At 36.7% G+C, this 13053-nt stretch overlaps 1 protein-coding gene and 1 non-coding gene across 2 annotated transcripts in view; one reads left to right on the forward strand and one right to left on the reverse strand.

Annotated features, from left to right (window-relative positions):
• Window positions 1–13053, forward strand: part of LOC110652321 (disease resistance protein RPS2) — a 48174-nt gene that overhangs the window by 13125 nt on the left and 21996 nt on the right. The gene's annotated exons all lie outside the window — the stretch shown is intronic.
• On the reverse strand, window positions 3093–3197 carry LOC131182721 (small nucleolar RNA R71). The gene has a single exon (XR_009150982.1). It is a non-coding gene; the product is annotated as a small nucleolar RNA R71 (small nucleolar RNA).

Consider the following 13053-nt stretch of genomic DNA (forward strand, 5'->3'; position numbering starts at 1 on the left):
ATTAAAATTAACACATATATCCTTAACTTTTTTAAAAATTAATAGTTTAGTACATATATTTTGAATCTATTAAATTGAAAAGAAAATATACTATTTTCAAATATAGATAGAATGATTTTTAATTTGATGGAATAAAAATAAAAATTAAATTATTAATTTTTTAAGATATATGTGTTAATTTTAACATAACTCAAAGATGAGAAAAGTAATTATCCTATTTTTAAGTATTAAGACAATAATATTAAAGAACTAAATTTTCTATTTCTTAATTAAGAACTATTAAGACCACCTTTTTGCGCATAAGACTAACTTAATTATACGTGTAAGTATTGTATTTTTTTTTTGTATAGTTTCATAATTTTTTATTATCATCAGATTTTTCAAACTAATCACTGGATTTATAGTTTTTTTTTTAAAAAAAAAAAATTCAAATCAATCATATATAAACTTGTAATATATACAACATCCATGACAAATACTAACTTGCAGCAATATCTAAAAAGAGAAAAAAGATAACATTTTTATATTGACTACAAAATATATATAATAACTTTTATCAATTGAGAATTGTTTTTGCCCGTATACACTAATTTAGTTTATAATTAAAACTTAATAAATTATAATGAATTCTATCCAAAAATATAATAAATTTTACCAAAATTTATGGTATGTTGATTTCTTATTAATTGAATGTATAAATTAAGTTATCCCTTCATCTCACGTTTGGACTTTCCTTTTGTTTAAAATTATGTGTCGGGTTTAGAAGTGATGCACATATTTTGCATAGTCATTTAGGTCTAATTTCACAATCATTTTATTTGGTTATTAGTCATTTTTAGCTAATTTCATTAGTTATTTAGTTAGTTTTCCATAATTGTCAACTTTGGATTAATTTGTAATTTTTGCTTTGTTTTGTAGGAAAAATGGTGTTTTTGAAGGACTAAAGAGAATTTTGCCATTGAGGAGTGTCTTCTACAGCAAAAAGATGCCAAAAACAAGTTTTCAAGCTGAAATATGCATTGACCAAACTGTGCATAACTTGCCGCATAAGCTATGCAGTTCTGCATAAGGAGGAAGATCACTGTTCCAGAACCAAATTAAATGTGCATAAGGAGATCTGCATAGCTTATGCACATTCTCACCTCCCTTATGCACATTCACGAATTTGTGCATAACCTATGCACCAAGTCATGCAACTCGCATAAGTGACCCGAACCAGTAATCGCATAAGGGATCAGATAACTTATGCACCACTTATGCGATCCCATAAAGAGTTCATTAATGAGTCAGAAGATTCCCTTAATGTATTCCTCCTAGAACATACTATTTTAGGGCTCCATGTCAGAAAAATGCTATAAATAGTCCCATTTTCTCATTTTAAAAGGGGGCAAGGAGCAAAGAAAGAAAGGAGGAGGCTAAGCGAATTTGAGGAGTCATTTTCACCTTCCACACCATTTTCAACTAAGATTTGCAGATTTCTTTCTTTCTTTACACTTTTCTACATTTCTAGTGTTTAATTACTTACTTAGCTTAGATTAAAGCTTTATTTCCATTTAAACTCATCATATCTTGTAAGCATTATGGATAGTGAGTAGTTTACTTTTGATTCTGGAGTAAGGGTTGTAATATTTGAGATATTTTGTGGATTTTGATTGGGTAATCCATATTTTGTGGTCTTAATGAGTTTTATTCATTTCTTGTATGCTTAATGACATGCTTAATGTAGGATCCCATTGAGTAATGTTCTTAATCCATGGTTGAAGCAGAAAGGAGAAGACCTTGTGATAGATAATCGTGAAATTGGACTTAATTAACTTAGACCTAGAAATAGGCTAAGGATTAAGAGGATTCATGATTAATTAAAGAACTTAATGGGTCTTAATTAATTCTAAGTCCACGAAAGTAGGATTAGTTTGATTAAGGCACTCTTTGTCTCACTCGAAAGGGAATTCAAAGGATTTAAGGATTAATCTCCTTAAAACTCATAAGTTTCATAAGATTGGACAACCAATTTAAAATGCCAAAATAGCTCGAATATGAAATCCCGAACTCCGGAATCACCTTTTTACCATTGTTAATTTCTAATCAAATTTAATCATTTGCCATTTTAAATATTGCCATATTTGAACTTGCTTATTTCTATTTGATGCAATTTTAGTTTAATTAATACATTGTTGAATGGAATATTAAATATGCACATTTAGATTTCATACTCCATTACCCATTAATTCATTACTTAATCTCATAAATACTTCAATTTAGTCAACTTTTATATCGAAAATTCAATCATTAACACAACTCCTCGTGGGATCGATATTTTTCTATACTACTTGTACGACCCGTGCACTTGCGGTTGGGACGCATCAAGTTTTTGGCGCCGGTGCCGGGGAGTTGTTTGTTTAAGATTGAATTCTTGATTATTTTAGTTGTTTTTAGTTTTATCTTTGTTATCTTTTCATTTTGTGTTTGTTTGTTCTTTTCGTACTTTAATCTTTTATGAGAAGAGCTAGAAGCTCAAGTGACACAACTCATCGTTTAATCTCAAATTGAGAAATTTTGTAAGGCCAACAAGAAAGAAACCAGAAGAAGGAAGGAAGCTTCGAGAGAAACTGAATTAGAAGCAGATATGGCTGATGAAAGAATTAGAATTGGTGTTGGTAATGCTGGAAATGGTCAAAACAATGAAAATGAAGCCCAATGGGAAGAAGTTGTTAATGCAAACGTGCCTAGGGGAAGTATGATGGATCATGCTTTTCCTCGCTTTGATGACTTGAGAGAGCATAGCAAGACCAAGGATTGATGCGAACAGTTACAAAATGGATTTTGGAGTTCTTCAAATGATCCAAAACTCTCAATTTGGAGGACATCCTTCTGAAAATCCACACACACACCTGAAGAAGTTTGCTATGATTTGCGACATGCAAAAACAACCTGGAGTGTCTGATGATGCAGCAAGATTGAAGCTATTCCCATTCTCTTTGAAAGATAGAGCATTGGATTGGCTTGATTCTTTACCTCACAACTCCATTACAAATTGGGAGCAACTAACTGATGCATTTCTTGCACAATATTTTCCACCTGGAAAAACTCAAGAGCTGAGGAATCAAATGACGACTTTGGACCAAGAGAAGATGAAACTCTCTATGAATCATGGATCGATGGAAGGAATTAGAGAGATTATGCCCACATCATGCCATTCCAAAATGGATGATAAATCGAATTTCTACACAAATGTCACTCCTGCAATCAGAGGAATTATTGATGCTCAAACAGAGGAGAATTTATTATAAAGCATGAAGATGAAGCTTATGAGTTATTAGAGAAAATTGCAAAGAATACTCATCTTTGGAGTAGTCCAAGAGGACCAGCTCCAACTCAGAAAAGGCAAGCTGCTGGAATGTATGATCTTGATCCATTCAACATGATTAATGCAAAATTTGATGCACTTACAAATGTCATTGCTAAGAAGATGGAAGATTTGAGTATGTTGGTTAGTTCATCATCATCACCGGAAGTTCACAACAAGTGGCTTATGCAGAGGAAACTACCAAATGTGGAGTAGATTATGGAGAACAAGCAGCATATGTTGGTAATTATGGAAACAAGCAAATGGGGAATCCTTATTCTCAAACTTACAATCCAAATTGGAGGAATCATCCCAATTTTTCATGGGGCAATCAGCAAAATCAAGTTCAAAATCAGAATTTTCAACCACAACTGAGTCAAGTTCCATATCAGCAAAATAGGCAACCATTGCCCAATTTTCAGAAAAATATGAACCCTCCACCAAAACAAAGAAGAACGAAATTCCACCATCAAGCTTTATTGCAATGATTCTTGCCAACCAAAATAAGCATGATGAGGAGATGAGAGAGGTGAAAGCAAGGCTGGAACAAATGCAAACACACAATGTATCTTTGGAAAACCAGTTGCACAACAAGCATCTTCCTCAAGTGCCAAATCTTTTGGAAAGCTTCCAAGTCAACCAGAAAATCCAAGAGAGCATTGTCAAGCTATTACTTTAAGAAGTGGTAAAGTTATAAATGATGAGAAGAGTGAAAACAGTGAGAAGAGAGAAAATGAAAAAGGAACGATGAGAGTGAAAAACAAGAGAGTGCAGTAAAAATGTAAGGAGAAATTTGAAGAAAAGAAGAGAAGTATATACCTCCTGAGCCCTACAAGCCACAACTTCCCTTTCCACAAAGATTTCACAAAGCCAAGCTTGATAGGCAATTTGGGAAGTTCTTAGAGGTTTTGAAGAAACTTTACATAAATGTGCCTTTTGTTGATGCTCTTTCACAAATGCCCTCTTATGCAAAATTCTTGAAAGAAATTCTCTCAAACAAGAGAAAACTTGAAGATGATGAAACTGTAGCTTTGACAGAAGAATGTAGTGCTATCCTCCAAAGGAAACTTCCTCCAAAGCTAAAGGATCCAGGGAGTTTTTCAATTCCATGCCACATTGGAGAATCTTGTTCTACAAAAGCTCTATGTGATTTAGGGGCTAGTGTTAGCCTTATGCCCCTTTCTATCTATGAGAAGCTCAACATGGGAGATCTAAAGCCAACCCACATTTCTCTTGATTGGTAGTGGAACAATCAAGTATCTGAAGGGATTTTGGAGAATGTGCCCCTGAAGGTTGGAAAGTTCTACATACCTGTTGACTTTGTCATCTTGGACATGGAGGAAGATTCTAATATTCCAATTATCTTGGGGAGACCCTTTCTAGCTACAGCAGGAGCATTGATTGATGTGAAAGGAGAAAAGCTTACTCTTAGGGTTGGTGAAGAGCAATTAATTTTCAATATTAATAACTCTATGAAGAAGCATCATTCTGAAGCTGATACTTGCTTGAGAGTTGATATCATTGATGAGCTGGTTGAAGAACACTTCAGAAAGAAATATCCAGAAGATCCACTTGAAAATTGTTTGGTTCATGGAGGAGGCATAGACTATGACAACCCTCATGTAGCTGCATATACTCAACACTTAGAGGGAAGTCCACCATTCATTTCTGCTCCAGTTTTTCAACTCACACAAAAGGAAAAAGCAGAATTTAAGCAATCATCATTCAAGGAAGAAGATGCACCTAAGGTAGAACTTAAGCAACTTCCTTCTCAGCTCAGGTATGAATTTCTTGGCACTAATAACACTTATCCAAAGAATTTTAAATTCAAACTTGAGTACTTTAGAAGCTGATAAGTTGTTAAGAGTGTTGAGAAAATTTAGGAAAGTTTTGGGATACACCATAGATGACATTAAGGGAATAAGCCCACACTTTTGCATGCATAGAATCAGTTTGGAAGAAAATTGTAAACCATCTATTGAACATCAGAGGAGGTTGAACCCAAATATGAAAGAAGTTGTTAAAAAGGAAATTTTGAAGTTGCTTGATGCAGGGATCATATATCCCATCTCGCATGACTTGGGTGAGCCCAAGACATGTTGTCCCAAAAAAGGGTGGAATGACAGTGGTCAAAAATGAAAATAATGAATTAATTCCCACCAGAACAGTGACTAGTTGGCGAATGTGCATAGATTACAGAAAATTAAATGTTGCCACTAGAAAAGATCATTTTCCACTTCCCTTCATTGATCAGATGTTGGAAAGACTAGCTAGGCATTCTTACTTTTGCTATTTAGATGGATATTCAGGTTTTTTCAAATCCCTATCCATCCAAATGATCAAGAAAACCACTTTTACTTGTCCATATGTAACCTTTGCTTATAGAAGGATGCCATTTGGGTTGTGTAATGCACCAGCCACTTTTCAGAGGTGCATGATGGCAATCTTCTCAGATTTCATTGAAGACATAATGGAGGTTTTTATGGACGATTTTTCTATTTATGGATCTTCATTTGATATATGCTTGGCTAACCTTTCTAAAATTTTGCAGCGATGTGCAGATACTGACCTTGTGTTAAACTGGGACAAGTGTCATTTCATGGTTCAGAAGGGATAGTGCTTGGACATTTGGTGTCTAATGAGGAATAGAGGTTGATAAAGCCAAAGTTGAAGTGATAGAGAAGATGGCTCCTCCTACCAATGTCAAGGGAATTCAAGTTTCCTAGGACATGCCGGGTTCTCTGACGCTTTATTAAGGATTTTTCTAAAATAGCTAAACCTTTGTCTAATTTGTTAAGTAATGACACACCATTTGAATTTGACCAAGAGTGTTTGGATGCCTTTTGCAGTTGAAGCAAGCTCATCATCGCACCAATCATGCAACCACCTGATTGGAGCCTACCTTTTGAAATTATGTGTGATGCTAGCAACTATGCAATTGGGGCTGTTCTTGGTCAAAGAAAGGACAAAAAGGCTTATGCTATTTATTATGCTAGTAGAACACTGGATGAGGCTCAAACAAATTATGCAACAACTGAAAAGGAATTTTTGGCAATAGTCTTTGCATTGGAAAAGTTAAGACCTTACATTATTGACTCAAAGGTGTTTATATTTTCAGATCATGCGACCATCGGTATTTGCTCAGTAAAAGGAGGCCAAACCGAGGCTCATTAGGTGGATTCGATGCTACAAGAGTTTGATTTGGAGATTAGAGATAAGAAGGAGCCTGAAAATGTAGTTGCTTATAATCTTAGTAGGTTGAAATTGGATGGTGAAGAATTGGATGAAATCCCTATTGATGAGTTTTTCTTGGATGACCAACTTTTCTCTCTTGTTGCTAAACTACCTTGGTATGCAGACTTTGTGAATTATCTATCTTGTGGAGTTTTACCTATAGGTATGACATGGCAACAAAAGAAAAAGTTCTTGCATGAGGTGAAGTTTTATAGATGGGATGACCCTTTACTCTTTAGGAGATGTTGTGATGGTTTAATTAGAAGATGTATTCCTGAAGAGGAGGTACAAAGTATTTTGCATCATTGCCATGCTTCTGATTATGGAGGTCATTTTGGCATCTCTAAGACAGCCAGTAAAATTTTGCAAGCTGGTTTCTTTTGGCCAAATCTTTTTAAGGATGTGAGGAAATTTGTGTTGAATTGTGATAAATGTCAAAGGAGTGGAAATTTGTCAAAAGAGATCAAATGCCCTAAATAATATTCTTGAAGTGGAATTATTTGATGTTTGGGGAATAGATTTTATGGGGCCATTCCCTCCTTCATATGGTAATAGATACATCTTAGTTGGGGTTGACTATGTGTCCAAGTGGGTGGAAGCTATTGCAACTCCAACTAATAATGCTAGAGTGGTAGTGAAATTCTTGAAGAAATTTGTCTTGAGCAGATTTGGAGCTCCTAGGGCTATAATTAGTGATGGGGGTTCCCATTTTTGTAATAAGCAATTTGAGAGCTTAATGAGGAAGTATGGTGTAGTGCACAAGATAGCTACCCCATACCATCCTAAAACTTCAGGACAAGTTGAAATTTCTAACAGAGAGCTCAAGCATATTTTGGAGAAAACAGTGAACAATTCTAGGAAAGATTGGTCTATCAAACTAGATGATGCTTTATGGGCATATAGGACTGCCTACAAAACCCCTATAGGAACTACTCCCTTTAGGTTGGTGTATGGTAAGTCTTGTCATTTACCTGTGAAGCTAGAACATAGAGCATATTGGGCCATTCAGACCTTGAATTTTGATCTTAAGCAAGCTGGTGAGAAAAGGGTGTTACAACTTAATGAGCTTGAGGAATTGAGGATGGATGCTTATGAAAGTGCCCGTATTTACAAAGAAAGAACTAAAGTTTGGCATGATAAGCATCTGAGGAAAAAGGAATTCAAAGAAGGTGATTCAGTTTTGTTGTTCAACTCAAGATTGAAATTGTTCCCTGGAAAACTCAAGTCAAGGTGGACTGGTCCATATAGAGTTTCTAAGGTTTTCCCTTATGGAGCAATAGAAATTTGGAGTGAAAAATCTGGGAATTTTAAGGTCAATGGGCATAGATTGAAGCATTACATAACTGGAGACCCAATACTAGGAGCAAGTCATTACAAGCTCTCCAATCCCTCACCTCTTTTCATAAAATTCATGAAGAGTCCAAATAAGGACTATAAATTAGCCCTCTTGGGAGGCATCCCAAGTCCTTTTATTTTGCTTTTGTTGATTTACTTTCATTTTCATTAATTTTGTTTTTATCTCAAATCTCCCCAAATTCAATTTTTGACATTGTTAAATTTTGTCTCTTGTAGATGTAATTCAATGAAGAAAGGGCTGGTGAACTGTTGGGGAAGTAATTCTTAACTTGAAAAATTTTGTCCTTCAAAAGAACTGATAAGCTTTTGCTGCATAATCTGTGCAGGAGCTGCAATCTAGTTCATGCAGAGGAAATGTACATTCTGCAGCAAAAAAGGGTGTCTGCAGCAAAATGGCTCATGTTTTTGATGAGGTTGGATGTATATCAATGGAGAAAGGTTGGTGAACTACTGAAATTGCTATCCGTTTATGCAGAGCGTAAAAATAGAATCTGCAGATCACTTGTGTTTTTGGTGAGGTTGGGTGGGTAATTTTCTAATATTTGTGCTTATAATGATATTATGGTGGTTAGTTGGTCATTTTTGCGCTTCGAGCTCCTTTGGGGTTGTAGGATTCAAGGTAGAAATGTTGCATTTTCTTGGCAAATCTTGGAGAGTTCATTTCTCAATTGTGGTTAGATGCAACTTCATGTAGATTTTTATGGAGTTTTATTTGCTAAATGTTGATTTGCAAAATTTGTCTTAAAATGGCATAGTTCTCAAGGGTCTTTTATGTAGGATCCATTTTTACATGCTTGTGTGATGCACTTTTGATGAACTTTGAATATATTGATGTGTTTTTGGTGAAAATTTCTCATGGTTTGTGCTTCATAGAATTATATTTCATCATTCCAGGGTATTTTTCACACTTGCAATTCATGTTCTATTGCATTCTTGATCTTGTTGAATTGTGAATAAGCAACTGCATAGCTTATGCAATCCTGCATAACCAAAATTCTTGCCATTTTTCACCTTTATTGCAAGTGCATAAGGAGAGTGCATAACTTATGCAACTCTGCATAACCTCATTTTGTCAAATTTCATATCTGTTAAAACTTGCATAAGGTGAGTGCATGACTTATGCACTTCTGCATAACTTCAAATCCTTCATTTTCTCTCTCTGCCGAAGTTTGCATAAGGTGAGTGCATGACTTATGCACTTCTGCATAACCAAAAATCCAAAACTCCACTCTGCGAAGGTGCATAAGCGAGTGCATAACCTATGCACATCCGCATGACCGTAAACCCAAAAATCATTCTTGCCGAGGGGTGCATAAGGAAGGTGCATAAGTTATGCACTTCCGCATAACCAAGAACTCCAAAAATACAACCTTGCCGAGACCTGCATAAGCAATGTGCATAACCTATGCACTTCTGCATAACCAGAAATCAGAAAATCCCAAAAGTTGCCGAGACCTGCATAAGCAATGTGCATAGCCTATGCACTTCTGCATAACCAAAATTCTGAATTTCAAAACCTGCCGCAGAGTGCATAAGCAGAGTGCATAGCTTATGCACATCTGCATGACCACCAACCAAAATTCAAAAAAATTGCCGCAGAGTGCATAAGCAGAGTGCATAGCTTATGCACATCTGCATGACCCAATTTTCTGAAAAACCACTTTTGCCGAGAGATGCATAAGGGGAGTGCATAACTTATGCACTCCCGCATGACTTCGCTCCTCACCATTTCAGGGTCACCGAAACATGCATAAGGACAGTGCATAACCTATGCACTTGTGCATAAGCATTTCTCTGAAATTTAAATCCTTTTGAAACATGTACAAAAGAGTGCAGGTTATGCATAAATCATTTTCCCTTAGGCAGTCTCCTACAACCCGATTCAAATTCATTTTCAGCAAAGAACATTCCCACCACCTCCACTTCCCGACTCTTGAACCCCACGACCGCCCTTCAACCTTCATTCTTTCCGGCATTCTCGCCGTCTCTCTCCCATCTTCTCCACCAGCGCTCTCATCACAAAAACCCTAAATCCCCCTACATTTTCATTTCCCCCTATCTCTTCTCCAATCGGCCATGGATTCCACTCCACATTCACGGCCCGCCTCCTCTCAAGTCTCTCCATTGTCTTCGATACACCCCCCTTCCAATCCTCCACCACAAACGACACCACCACCACCTCCACCAACCACATACAAACGCAAAATTAGGTCCAAATCCGTGCGACCCATGTCCTCTGCTCCTCCTCTGTCCAAACGCAAAGACCCACCCACCCCATTTTCGGAGCCACCTCCTAAAAAGCCCAAGGCTCCAGCCTCTACACCTTCTTCCAGCAAAAAGACAATTTCAGCAGCCCCATTTGTATCAAAGCTACCCTGGCCTCTCCCTGATACAATTCAAAAAGCCGCTTTCAAAAGACTCAAAGATAGAAGGGTACAACCTACTAGGTATATATCTGCTGATGCTCTACAATCTCTGGGTTTATTTGACAATGTAGTTGCATTTCTTGACGGTATGGGTTGGACAGAATTTGTGCATAAGCAAGAGGTAGTTTATCCAATTCTAGTTTTGGAGTTTATTTCTTCATTCTCTGCTACCCTCAACTTGCATGATGTAGACCATAAGCCAATTATGACATTTAGATGCTTGGGGCAAAATAGAGAGCTGTCATTAGACCAATTTCATGGCATTTTTGGTTTTGCAATTGATGGGTTCTTTAGAGTACCACACACTGGAGTAGAGGTAGCCAACAAGGGCATCTGGAATCCTGCCCAATTTTGGAGAATCATAACAAACCAACCTCAAACTTTCTCTGCTGGTAGATCCAAAACATCCCAAATCCTTGATCCTGCACTTAGGTTTATTCATAGGCTGATGGCTAGCACCATATTGGGCAGAGGGACTAGTTCTGGTGCTGTGGGCAAATCTGAACTATTTATGTTATGGTGTGCATTTCACAAAGTTAAGGTATCTCCTGGTTACTTCTTTTGTGAACATGTGCTGCATATTGCCACCAAATCCATTGGTGACATTGTTTTGGGTGGGCTCATTACTGTCATAGCCAAGCATTTTGGCTTTAATCCTGCAGAGCACTCAATTCCAGCACTTGAGGACACTTCCTATTTTGATACTGCACACTTAACCAAAACAGGGTTCCATTTATCATATTTTGACACTGGCCACCCTGCAGCAGAAACTGAACCAATTGCACAATCAGAAACCCAACCTTTCACACCACCCCACAAAGACCCTACTACACCTACCCCACCCCCTCAGCCTACTCAGGACATTCCAGCTACCTCTGCTCAGCCCATACCTCCTACAGCTGAACCTACCTCATCCACAGCACCTCCTGCATTCAACACTAAAGCCTTATTCACCTACCTTGACAGGCTTAGTGATGATATCTACTTTGTGGATAGAAAACTTGACAGTGGTCTTGATACACTAAAGGATCGTCATGATCAACTATTTGACCTTGTCATGGAAACCAGGGACAAACAGAAAGAACTGAAGGAGATGGTGAAGCAACTCATGATCTTTCTGGGCATGCCACCTCCACCTCCATCACCTCCTCCTGCACCATCATTTCGTCAGCCAGCAGCAGCCACCAGCCCCTTAGCAACATCCTTGGACAAAGGAAAAACAATAGACATAGATTAGTGTTTAGTTTACTTTTGTTCAATCTTGTAGGACCTTTTCTTTGTAAATATGTTCAAACATTTATAGTTTGTTTTGGATTTTGTTGATTTGTTCTGAATTAGTTTCTTTTAAATTCTGTTTCTTTTGAAGTTTTATTGAATAGCTATTACATTCGTCTTCTTTGATTTTTATTGCACTTATTGCCTTTTTGTACATATTTGCCCATACTCTGTCTATATTTCCATACTTCTACTGCTGGTTGTACATTTCCCCTTGCCAATTCCCCTGCAGCAGTTTTTGTATACACTGCACAGCTATGAATTTCCTCATGCATAACCTTTGCATAGCCTGTGCAACTCTTTCTGCTACTTCTGCAGAACTGCACAGGTTGTATTTCCCTTATGCAACTGTCCTGCATAGCCTATGCAACATCTATTGCCTCTTATGCAGCACCGCATGGCTTATGCACCTTACCTATGCACATGTTCTGGACAGCACTTAACTCTGCATAACCTGTGCAGCTTCTTATGCATCCCTTTAACTTGAATTCTCATACCAGGTAACTCTCTCTTTTTGTTCTTAATTTTTACAATTCCTGGTCAATATTATTTGCTTTGAGTTTCGGATATCTACTGTTTGAGACATTGAGGACAATGTCTAATTTTGAGTTTGGGGGTGCACATTTTGATTTTTAGCTTTATTTTTCACATTTTGAGTATAAGAGCATCTCATCCCATTTCATTTACATATATTGTAAATATTTTACATATACATCCATACATATATATTCATTACACATTTACACACACATTATACATCACTTAGAAATTGTACAAATTGCATACAAATAGGCTTCCTCCATTTAGTTCATGCATTACTCATTTTAGGAATCATACACCATGCATTAAAATCTTTTGCCAAATCCCTTGAGTATTGAAAATGTGCCTATGAGAGTGATTTGACTCACCTTTTAGTTGGGTTTGTGGATTGAAAGTTTCCTAAAAGGTGCAAGGTTTTGAAGTGTCTATCCCTTGCCTATATCTTCTTAGCCAAAAAGCCACCCAACTAGTCATTTGGAGATGGAAGTGTTTAGAGGGAATTATTGGATATAAGGTAGTCAAATGAACCAATCCTAGAACAAATTTTCTAAACCTTTCAAGGCGAAATACCAGCTTGTACTTGAAAAGAGAGATGATTAGGCATTCTTTGATTTAAACCTTCTCATTTTAAACCTTTGGCCCTTTTGCCCAATTAAAATTTATCCTTGCAAACCCCTTTGAGCCTTTTTGTCCCTAATTTTTCTTGAAACCCTTATTACTACCTAGCCAATGAACCAAACACTCCAACCCTTTTCATGAGAATAATTATTCATAATATTAGGTACATAAAATAAAATAAAATAAAATAAAAAAATACAATAAAAGGGAGAAGAAATACTTGTCACCTTGTAAAAGTGCTAGTATATGTGCTTTTCA

The sequence above is a fragment of the Hevea brasiliensis genome, chromosome 8, assembly GCF_030052815.1.
Source record: "Hevea brasiliensis isolate MT/VB/25A 57/8 chromosome 8, ASM3005281v1, whole genome shotgun sequence".
In the NCBI taxonomy this organism is placed as follows: Eukaryota; Viridiplantae; Streptophyta; class Magnoliopsida; order Malpighiales; family Euphorbiaceae; genus Hevea; species Hevea brasiliensis.